This window comes from Schistocerca serialis, chromosome 9, assembly GCF_023864345.2.
Source record: "Schistocerca serialis cubense isolate TAMUIC-IGC-003099 chromosome 9, iqSchSeri2.2, whole genome shotgun sequence".
NCBI classification, from domain to species: Eukaryota; Metazoa; Arthropoda; class Insecta; order Orthoptera; family Acrididae; genus Schistocerca; species Schistocerca serialis.
This window is the reverse complement of record NC_064646.1, coordinates 334018297-334028763: the sequence shown is the minus strand read 5'-3', so window position 1 is coordinate 334028763 and position 10467 is coordinate 334018297. Positions and strand designations below refer to the sequence as shown.

Below are 10467 nucleotides of genomic sequence, written 5' to 3'. Positions count from 1 at the left end.
AGAAGGAACCTTTCAATATATCAAGCGGTGGTGTCTTCCAGACCGGAAATATCTACTACTCCTCTTCCTTTAATTCCGGAATGTGCCCTTATGCAGCAAATGGTGTCCTGTTGTAGGTTGTGGAATAATTATTACGGTTCTTACAGAGCCTTACATTAAAACTTCAGGTAAATAGGCGTTGAACTGAACTCTGATAGCGTGATGCTCTGTATTTTAGCTTGTTGAACATATTGGAGATCCTGTTGGCTAGCCTATCAGTTATGCAATTAGAATAACAGTGGGAGAAACTATTTTCCTTTGATTTTGGCAATGGGATCCCAGTTAGTGCGTTACTCGCCAGTATATGACGTTACAATCTTCTGGGGTATCAAACTACTATCGCCACATCGTAATTAAGTTATGTTTAACAAGTCTTCGAGGTTAGCAATACTCACACTCCTAATACGACGAAATAGGTCTCGAAAGGCCCAACGGTACCGATCGGCCACCGCGTCATCCTCAGCCGATATGCGTCACTGGATGCGTATGTGGAGGAGGCTCACGTGGTTAGCACAGCACTCTCCCGGCTGTTGTCAGCTTTCGTGACCGAAGCCGCCACTTGTCAGTCAAGTAGCTCCACAAGGCTGAGAGCACCCCGCTTGCCAACAGTGCTCGGTAGACCCAGATTATCACCCATCTCAGTGCTGGCCGAGCCCGACAGCGCTGAACTTCGGTGATCTGACGGGAACCAGGGTTACTACTACTGCAAGGCCCTTGACTGAGGCTAGCAAAGATATTAACTGATTTTGACCATAATTTGGCTATTCATTTTATTTGTGTTTCGAGGACGAACGGCGGATAGCTACCACACAGGCAGTAACGATGTCCCACTATGGAGGGATTGCCACTACATTTTGCTGGTTGCAATTCATTGAGGTGTTGGTAATTTGCACCAGGATGGTGCCCTCAATTGCGTGGGAGTGATTGCGATAAGTTTTAACCACCCTTCGCCCAGAATACACCAGAGAGACCAGAGAAGTGCTTCTGACAATTAGACGAATTTAGTACCTGGCAACCTAACTCAAGTAACCCATAAGCCGCGCACGGTTCGCGTTTATCCCAGTTATTGTTTGTCATCTTCTATTACGGTGCTGCCGCCTCGTTTTCTTATTCCATTTACTGGCGTCACTAACTTCTTGCCTCACTTGCCCGTGAACGGCAGCAAGCAGCGCGTATCGATAAGCGCACTGTCGTACTATCTCTGGAGCGACCGGTAGTATTTCCGGGTCGTCGTGTGTCTGGCAGTCAGTTCGGGACGGACCAGCAGCGCAGTCGGGACGCAGCAGCAGTGAAGTCGGGGGACGGAGCGCCGGTGAGGCACCGATGGCCAGTGCTCGCCGACCGCTGGCGACACACACGAACTGTCCGACGGAGGGAGATTGGAGCGGGGTGGTCGTTCGGTTGGTCGTATCATCGGCCGATGTATACTTGGTCCTTTCATCGTTTCCGGCCTGGAGTTGGTCGGTTGCCGTGGAGAAGCGAGGAAATCTCCGCGGCGCGTAGTTTTCCCGGGCCACTGTCAGCCTCTACGGTGTCGGAGTATGTGGTGCTGTTCCCATTGCTACGAGGTTCGTGGCATGAAAGTTGAGTTTTGACGTAATCTACCAGCAAGTCACGACTGTTCACATTGTGTCGTTTGGAGTTCGCTGTCGGCTGTTGGGATATTCCCGCGAGCAACGACGTGTGTTTTCAAGTTGGCAAATTTTAGCCACCCTCCGGTGGAGTTTAACTGTACTTGGTTATTTGAATTGAAGTCCACCAGCGGAATCTTCTGCCTTGTGGCTGTTAACGTTCCGGTTACCTGCCCTGGCCGTTGACGCAGTGTATTTTCCTCATCGTGTTGTCGCTGTCCAGCACAGTGTGTAGTTTGACAGTTCAATGTATAATTGGTTGTGGGCGCCAATACCTTCTACGTTGTTGTGTGCTGGTCCGGTGAAGCGGATGTTATCATGTCGGTGCGTCCGTTGACTGTTTGTCGGTTCGGTTGTCGTCGGATCGACAATGGTTGGGCCGACTACCTGTCTCACCTAAGCGAGTGTTAGTGTTTGAATTCCAGGCCGACCCTCAGAAGTTCGGAGCGCCCTTGGGTGTACTGCCTTTTCTTGTTTGTTCTTGTTGTTTGTACTTGTATGGCTTCTAGTTTGTTTCGCCTTTAAGGTGTCAGATGGTTTGGGCCTTCAGCCTAATTAAGAACTGTTTTACGTAAAGCTTTGACATTTTTAAAATTAATGTTATTGAGTCTTAAGTGTTGGGCCTTCAGCCGATTTAGAATTTAAGTTGTTTGCGCTTAGTTTTTCTGGGCCTCTAGCGTAAGTTAGGAACTGTTTTAAGATGAGGCTTTGCCTTTTAAATTTCTGATTTTCGTTGAGCTATAAGTTATTGGCTTTCAGTCGTTTTTAAATTAAAGTGGTCTTGCCCTTAAGGCAGGAGATCGTACGGTGCATTCAGCCGCTAATTAAGTTCCAAAGCTAAAAATGTGTTGTTTTTTTTCCTTAAATTTTTCTTGGCTCTTGTAATGTTTGATCGAATAAAAGGTAGTGTGTTGGAGTGTAACTGACAGCCGCTTATTTTGGCCCCTTTCCACAACTTAGCAGCGCGTCTCAACCCATCTGCCCGTATCTGTACGGATGAGCACAGTCGGCGGAGTACGACGTTTTGTTTTATACCCGAAGTGTTAGATGAATCCCACAACAAGAGCCCTGCCTCACTGCTGCCCGTTTTTTCTGTCGTAAATATGTATTTCCGAGGCTGGTACAGTCAAAATGGTCCTAACACTTATGCGTCTTGCAGACCTCAGAAGGATTGATAACAGACTTCCTATTAGTCAAGGAAACGGTTAATAATCTGGTTGCACGTTAGCTGCGACAATAAGATCCTCCGAAGAAACAATGACAACTGGTAACTGCGATGGCCTCCAGGCCCCCTGACTGCTCCGTGCCGGCGCTGACGTTCTGCTACCATATGATATCATTAGTACCTCTCTCGTTCGCCCTCAGTTACTCGTTTCCTTCCTTCACTTGTGTCCTCTGATTACATACGTTTGCGATTTTTATCGATCGGCCGACAGTTGTTCACCGGTCCAGTAATAAAATTCTGATATCCAGAAACTTTTGCTACCTATTTCAGTGCTTCAGTTTTCCATTCGATCTGTGAGCCTCGTTAATATGTTTGTTGGTCTTTATCTAAATACAGCCGAGAGCAGGGCAGGTTGGTCCACCTTCCTCTCTTGATTTTTACCCATTGTTTATTTTTAAATGTTGCCATTGATCTTTTCATATAGAAACATTTCCACGTTTTTTCAGCACCTTTACGACTAAGTAATTAAACCCTCTCGCTGTTTGTCTGTTCATAACAACGTATTTAGCACAGCAATAAGAGTGAGACTAACCTACCCTACCTACGGGACAAATTCGCCGAGCAGTTGGGGCAAGGTGGCTCACATGACTTTATCATCTAATTTAGATTCAGAACTGTTCATTTAATTGAAAATACATCGACTTTAATTATCATAGCTTCTTTAAAAGCAAATTCCTATACAAAATATACAATCATAAATAGTATTATTATTCTTATAGTAATATTGTGACAGACAGTAATGTGCAGAATTTTTATTTGTATTCGTCTGAATGCCCGATAAGATCCTCACAACCCAAATGCTCATAAAAATGTTTTCCACGTCATTTTTAAGACATGACAGATGTGCACACCACTCAAAGCGTGTACAATGAATTCATTCATCACTTCGATTGCTGCAGGAAAATGTTTCAAGACACGTAAAACGCAGTACATCTTAATCTTTGTCACCTTCAAAAACTTACTAAAAAAAGCAGGCTTTTGGGCAGAAAATCCGTATATCTCTTTGAATTTTTTTCTTTTCTGCCTGTCAAGGCTTATTATTCGCATGTAACGCCTCTTTAACAAGAGTGCCTGTCAGTATTGCTGAAGTTAGTTTTCGTTTCTGGAAGGTTATGTACTGAACAATACTTGAGTGATACCGGAGGTAGCCAACAACTCAGTGAAATTATGCACAATATAGGAGCCACAGCCAGTAACAACCAGGCACTCACTCAGAAACGACAGAGTACCTTAGACGACAAGATGACAATCGATAGACTATTACGGATACTGGCATATAGTATTAATGACGGCTGTGCGGCTGATACCGGCGGAGGTTCGAGTCCTCCCTCGGGTATGGGTGTGTGTGTTTGTCCTTAGGATAATTTAGGTTAAGTAGTGTGTAAGCTTAGGGAATGATGACCTTAGCAGTTAAGTCCCATAAGATTTCACACACATTTGAATATTAATGACGGAAGACTTCAGATTGCAGGTCTGCAAGAAGCCATACATCATGCAGTTCGGCGTTGATACCGCCGCACCAGTTTTTGGATGAATTACGCAAAGCGCAGAGAGATTTTCCGACAGGACTTCAGCATGTAGTCGAATTGACACAAAGGGTTTTAGTGCCATTTTATAGCATAGTGAACAACTATGTTACCACAGATAAGGCGAGATTAGTCATATCGATCAAATTTCCAGTAGTGAATCTAAACGCACATTATCTATGCTACACCATTCATCCTTACCCGATGAAGTGGGAAACCATGAGTAAATGGCTGCAACCACGAACCAAAAAAGTATTAATAATTAGGGAACGAGGCGATGTGCGATGTACATACTGTCAATACAATAAAGGATTTGTAGCACTGCAAAACAAGGTGTTACCATTTGTCCGGCTACAATCGTTCGTATGGATACACGTTCATGCGAGGTATAACTGTTGGTAGGTGAATGTGACACCACACAGTGTCATAGAAGAGTGGTAGGACCTAAACCGTAATTTGAGGATTCCACTGGCTTTATTCCATCTCTTCACCAGAAACTGTAACAATCGTTACGCGGAAGAGAAAATTAGGGGTGTGGAAAGGATCAAACTATAGAACAGTGGTATCTTGATCAATGGCGAGACTTGTGATGCAACAGATGCTAAGTATTGTTACCTTGAACAATTATAGGTACCACAATTATTAAGTTGTAAACCCCAATGTTGTACTGGCCTGACCAGACTTTGAGTGCCCCCCCCCCCTAATCCGGAATCGAACCTTTTTTAAAGAACCTTAAATCCAGGACTCCTACACTCGATCGATGAGTCAATCACAGAAGTAGTAAGTTGTGTTCATACGGAACAGATGTTCAAGCATATTCATACTTTTCGAGAACATCACCGAAATTTTATTGCTATAAGTGTTTCTACTACTAGCATAACCGTGTTCCGTATAGGAACTTGTGTTCTCTACCTACGCCTGAGGCGTAAAATCGCCAGTTCTTCAGACCTGGCATCGCATATGATACCCACAGATTGACGTGACGCCATATGTGAACAATAACAACTAGACGTTCTTGTAATAACTGTTATCATATTACATCAATTAGAGAGTAAAACTAGATTTTAAGGAACAGAATGATAATCAGAAGTAAAACCCTCTGCCTGAAGTTGTTAAACAGTAACTGCTAAATGTAAACACTTGTAAATATATCCTACGTATATGAGGTTGTTATAGGATGACACCAGACAACGGCCTTGCCGCAGTGGATACACCGGTTCCCGTGAGATCACCGAAGTTAAGCGCTGTCGGGCGTGGTCGGCACTTGGATGGGTGACCATCCAGGCCGCCTTGTGCTGTTGCCATTTTTCGGGATGCACTCAGCCACGTGATGCCAATTGAGGGGCTGCTCGACCGAATAGTAACGGATTCGGTCAAGAATACCATCATAACGACAGGTGTGCTGACCCCACGCCCCTCCTATCCGCATCCTCGACTGTGGATGACACGTCGGTCGGATGGTTCCGGAAGGCTACTCGTGGCCTGAAGACGGAGTGCTTTTATAGGATGACACCAACTAAAAATTTCGGGTCAATTTTGTAAGCAAAGTATTGGCCTACAGCAAACCTGTTTCCCAGTGCAGTGACACAGTTTCGAATTTATTGCTCGACGCAGATGGTAAGAGAACAACGATTCAGACCATGTATCACAATCATAATATAGAACTCGTAAAAGTACTATAATTTTCAAAATCAGGGCAACGCTCGTGACTCATTCTCAAACAGCGGGCAGACACACAGCACGGAGCGCATATAGTGCAGTATAACAGTACCCAGAATATCGTTCTGCAAATTCTTTGATAGAGAGTAATAACATACAACATCCGAGATCATTTGCCCCAAGGAGTTTTTGTACTAATAATAAATGCAAAGCCAGGGAAAAACCTTCCTTAATTGAGGCACCATGGTGTGGACAGAACAGCTGACGCCTCTGGTTAAAGGAGGGAAAATGGCCACCTAACCTGCTAAAATGTCTTGCGTACCCGGCGCATCGTCCACGGTGTCTGCCCATTTCATTTTTATAACCGATCCCGACAGAATGGCGGTCGGTGGTATTTAGGGGTTTTCTGCTGACTAACCGTGATGTTTCGCTCGCTGTCTGTGTGAAGACTTCGAGACAGCAGCCGGCAGGCTGTGGTTGTACTTTAACGCTCCATGCTGCTGCTACAGACGTATCACAACCATGACATACAGAAGCTGCGGGTCTACTGTGGCCTCCTCTGGCGAAGGGCCAGGTCGACTGACTGCAGCTGGCATCTGCTTCTTGGGTGGGAATCAGTGACATCACCCGTGCTGTGCGTGTACCACCATTCTGGCTGTACGCTGCGTGTGCTGCGTGAGCGCTGGGCGTCCACCTTCACGACAACCGCCATCCAGAGTGCTGTGGGTAAAGGTCTAAGCGCACATCCATCTCGAGAGCGCTGATGCACATCGTACCCATAGGGGCGCGTTCGCGATCTGCCTCGCTGGCCCCGGCTGCCGCACCCTGCACCACCACCTCAGTGTCAGGCAGTGCGCCATGACCTGCCTCGAGCTGCGTCAGCTGCCGGAGTACCGAGCCAAGTATTCGTCGCATAGCGAGCTGCCAGGCCCGTTGTCTGCGTACCAGAAAACACAGTAGTCGTTGTAGTATCACATTAATAAAATATTATTACAAACATCGCCGTTCCACAGAAGCCCACGGGCATAAGACTGAAATACTCACCAGCCCTCAGAGCTCGTCCTCCGACACTTTTAATGTCACAGCCTCAGCTGCCCAACTTTGATGCCCACTGACCTCCTGACCCAAGGGGTGACCTTAAAGTACTGGAAAACTTTGAAACTGTATCCTCTGGACAGTGAAAGCAGACCTTGATAGTTTTGCTGACTTACATTTTCCGTAGGTGAGTAGCAAATCTACCTCCTCTTCACTGGTGTTCAGTGTACTCATACAAAGACCATCAACCGAATAAGGTTTACTGAATGACATCGTAGCATAGCCATCGTGTTTCCATTGGTTTTGAGCCGTTTTGTTTGTCAGCTTCTATTACTGTACTGCCGCCTCGTTTGTTATTCCATTTACTGGCGTCACTAACTTCCTATATTACTTGCCCGTGAACGCCAGCAGCAGCGCGTATCGATAAGCACACTGTCGTACCATCTCTGGAGCGACTGATAGTATTTCCGGGTCGTCGTGTCTCTGACTAGTGAGTTGGAAACGAACCAGCAGTGCAGTCGGGACGCAGCAGCAGTGAAGTCGGGACGGAGCGCCGGTGAGGCGCCGACAGCCAGTGTTCGCCGACCGCTGGTGACACACATGCACTGTCCGACGGAGGGTGATTGGAGCGGGACGACCGTTGGTTGGTCATTCGGTTGGTCATCTCATCGACCGACGTATATTTGGTCCTTTCAACGTTTCTGGGCCTGAGCAGTTGCTCGGTTGGCGTGGAGCAGCGAGGAAGTCTCCACGGCGCGTACTTTGTCCGGGTCCGCTGGCGGCCTCTATGCGGTGTCGGAATGTGTGTTGCTATTCCCATTCCTACAAGGTTCGTCGCTCACCGATCCTGGACATGAAAGCTGAGTTTTAACTTAATCTACCAGCAAGTCACGGCTATTCACACTGTGTCGTTTGCAGTTCGTTGTCGGCTGTTGGGATATTCCCGCGAGCAACAACGTGTGTTTTCAAGGTAGCAAATTTTAGCCACCCTCCGGTGGAGTTTAACTGTACCTGGTTATTTGAATTGAAGTGCACCAGCGGAATCTTCTGCCTAGTGCCCGTTAACGTTCCAGTTACCTGCCCTGGCCATTGACGTAAATTCAGGCAGTTTATTTTCCTTATCGTGTTGTCGCTGTCCAGCACGGTGTATGGTTTGACAGCTCAATGTATAATTGGTTGTGGACGCCAATACCTTCTACGTTGTTCCACCGATCTCCCTGTTGTGTGGCTTCTAGCCGACTTTTAGATTAAGATTGTTTTGCCCTTAAGGCGTCAGATGGTTTGGACTTTCAGCCTAATTTAAGAACTGTTTAACGTAAAGCCTTTGGCATTTTTAAAATTAATGTTATTGAGTTTTGAGTGTTGGGCCTTCAGTTGATTTTGAATTTTAAGTTGTTTGCACTTAAAGTGTCAGATTCTTTGGGTCTTCAGCCTAATTCAGGAACTGTTTTAAGATAAGGCTTTGCCTTTTAAATTTATGATTTTGGTTGAGCTTTAAGTTATTGGCTTTTAGCCGTTTTTAAATTAAAGTCGTCTTGCCCTTATGGAATGAGATTGTACGGCGCATTCAGCCGTTAATTAAGTTCCAAAACTAAAGCCGTATGTGTGTGTGTTTTTTTAATTTTCTTGGATTTTGTAATGTTTGGTCAAATAAAAATTTGTATGTTGGAGTGTAACTGACAGCCGCTTATTTTCGCCCCTTTCCACAACTTAAACTACCTGTCCTGTCCTGCGGGTTTAGCAGGGCGTCTCAGGTTTACTGTAAACTCCACCAATTGGTCAAATTAGGCTACCGCATATATTTGCAATTTTGCTAGTATGGAGGAGTCCAACTCAATTTTGCGTTAAATTTTTATTGATTTTATGTTTAATGGAATGGTAAACAGTGATCAGTTTTTGATCAATGACCTAACGAGAGGAAGTGGATGTAGTGAGCTATTTAAAAATGACATACAGCTGTTCAGATCTTGGTAATGAACAAAGCTGTATGAAATGCAGTCATGCTCCTTAATGTCCCCCTGATAGTTAAACAACATGTGTTGCATACTTTATTTTTATTTTGCTTCTGGACAAGAAGTTATTTGTAGCTGACGAGATAAACTGGACACTGTGCGCAGCGTATTAAAGCTACGTGGGTCTAGGAGGCTATGTTCTGCCGGACAACTTATTTACTCAGTTACAGACGTTTTCTAGCAAGCAGCATGAAAAGCTATTTTTTCTACACGGTTTGCTCCATTATACGGGTTGCCTTTGCAGGCTAAGGATATATGTATACTCCAAAGTGATTCTTTCTCTTTCATACAGACACGAAGGCAAGCTTTGTCCTGGACTGATCCTAGAGATGAGCAAGATGAAGGAAAGATTACAGCAGTTATACGTCTGTTATGGCTCTAGCAATTAATCAATTCACGATGTCTGCTTTATTAACAGCACGACGAGCTCTCTGTGAAGTTTATTTAATACGGTATGCGGTACAAAAGAAGGTAAAATGATATAGTCTACGAGTACGCTAGAAACTATTGTCAAAACTTCCATCGCATGCCGTAGTTTCTTCACCTGAATGTCAAATCCCCTATTGCCATCCAGCCGTGAAACTTCCAAATCTTTTCTACCTACAGGTGGCGTAAACAGACTTGCAAGTGATACTTTTGAATAGCATTAACGCCCAAGTGACAGATTACAATTTCTTCTTAACTTCTCTTTCCAGAGTTACTATCCTCTTTAAGGCGATATCCTTTTTCACACGAAAAAAAGGATTTTCTTTTGGAAGCTCGTCTCTCTAAAATTATTGATCGTTTTCTGGACTCAGTCACCGAGTGAGCTCCATTCAGTACGGTGATATAATTCAGCTAACTTCGTTAGCAAATAAAACAAAAATAGGACATAGGAACAGTTGTGATGTACTAAACTTTGTTGCGCTTAACGTTCTATATGTTATATGTAGACCAGTTACACGGCGTAACGTCCAGGCGGCAAGAAAAATAGAATAATCAAACCCTGTTTGAATGCTGCCGGCTGTCAATAACGAAGTCGACATGCTTCAGGAAGTCCATATATTACACACAACGTTTCATGCACACGTACTCTCTCTGAATCAAACCAACATCCGCAGTTTCTCTCACAAAAGATTCATCAAAGCGAATTCTGTACTGTGGAGCGAGTGCCTTTCCTGGAAAAAGTCCACGTCACCTGTCAGACTCTCCGGAGGAGAGTATTAAAAAGTAACAAGGGCACTCTACACAAAGGCACGAACAGGCAGGACAAAGGCAGGAAACAGCATTCCGTGGTAGACGGTCAGTGTGCTGCGATACTGATGTAAAATTATTTCATTATTTCACGCGCTGACTACTGC

At 44.9% G+C, this 10467-nt stretch overlaps 1 pseudogene; it reads left to right on the top strand.

Moving 5' to 3' along the window:
- The first annotated feature begins 5607 nt into the window (after window positions 1-5607).
- On the top strand, window positions 5608-5725 carry LOC126419955 (5S ribosomal RNA; annotated as a pseudogene).
- Window positions 5726-10467: the final 4742 nt, after the last annotated feature.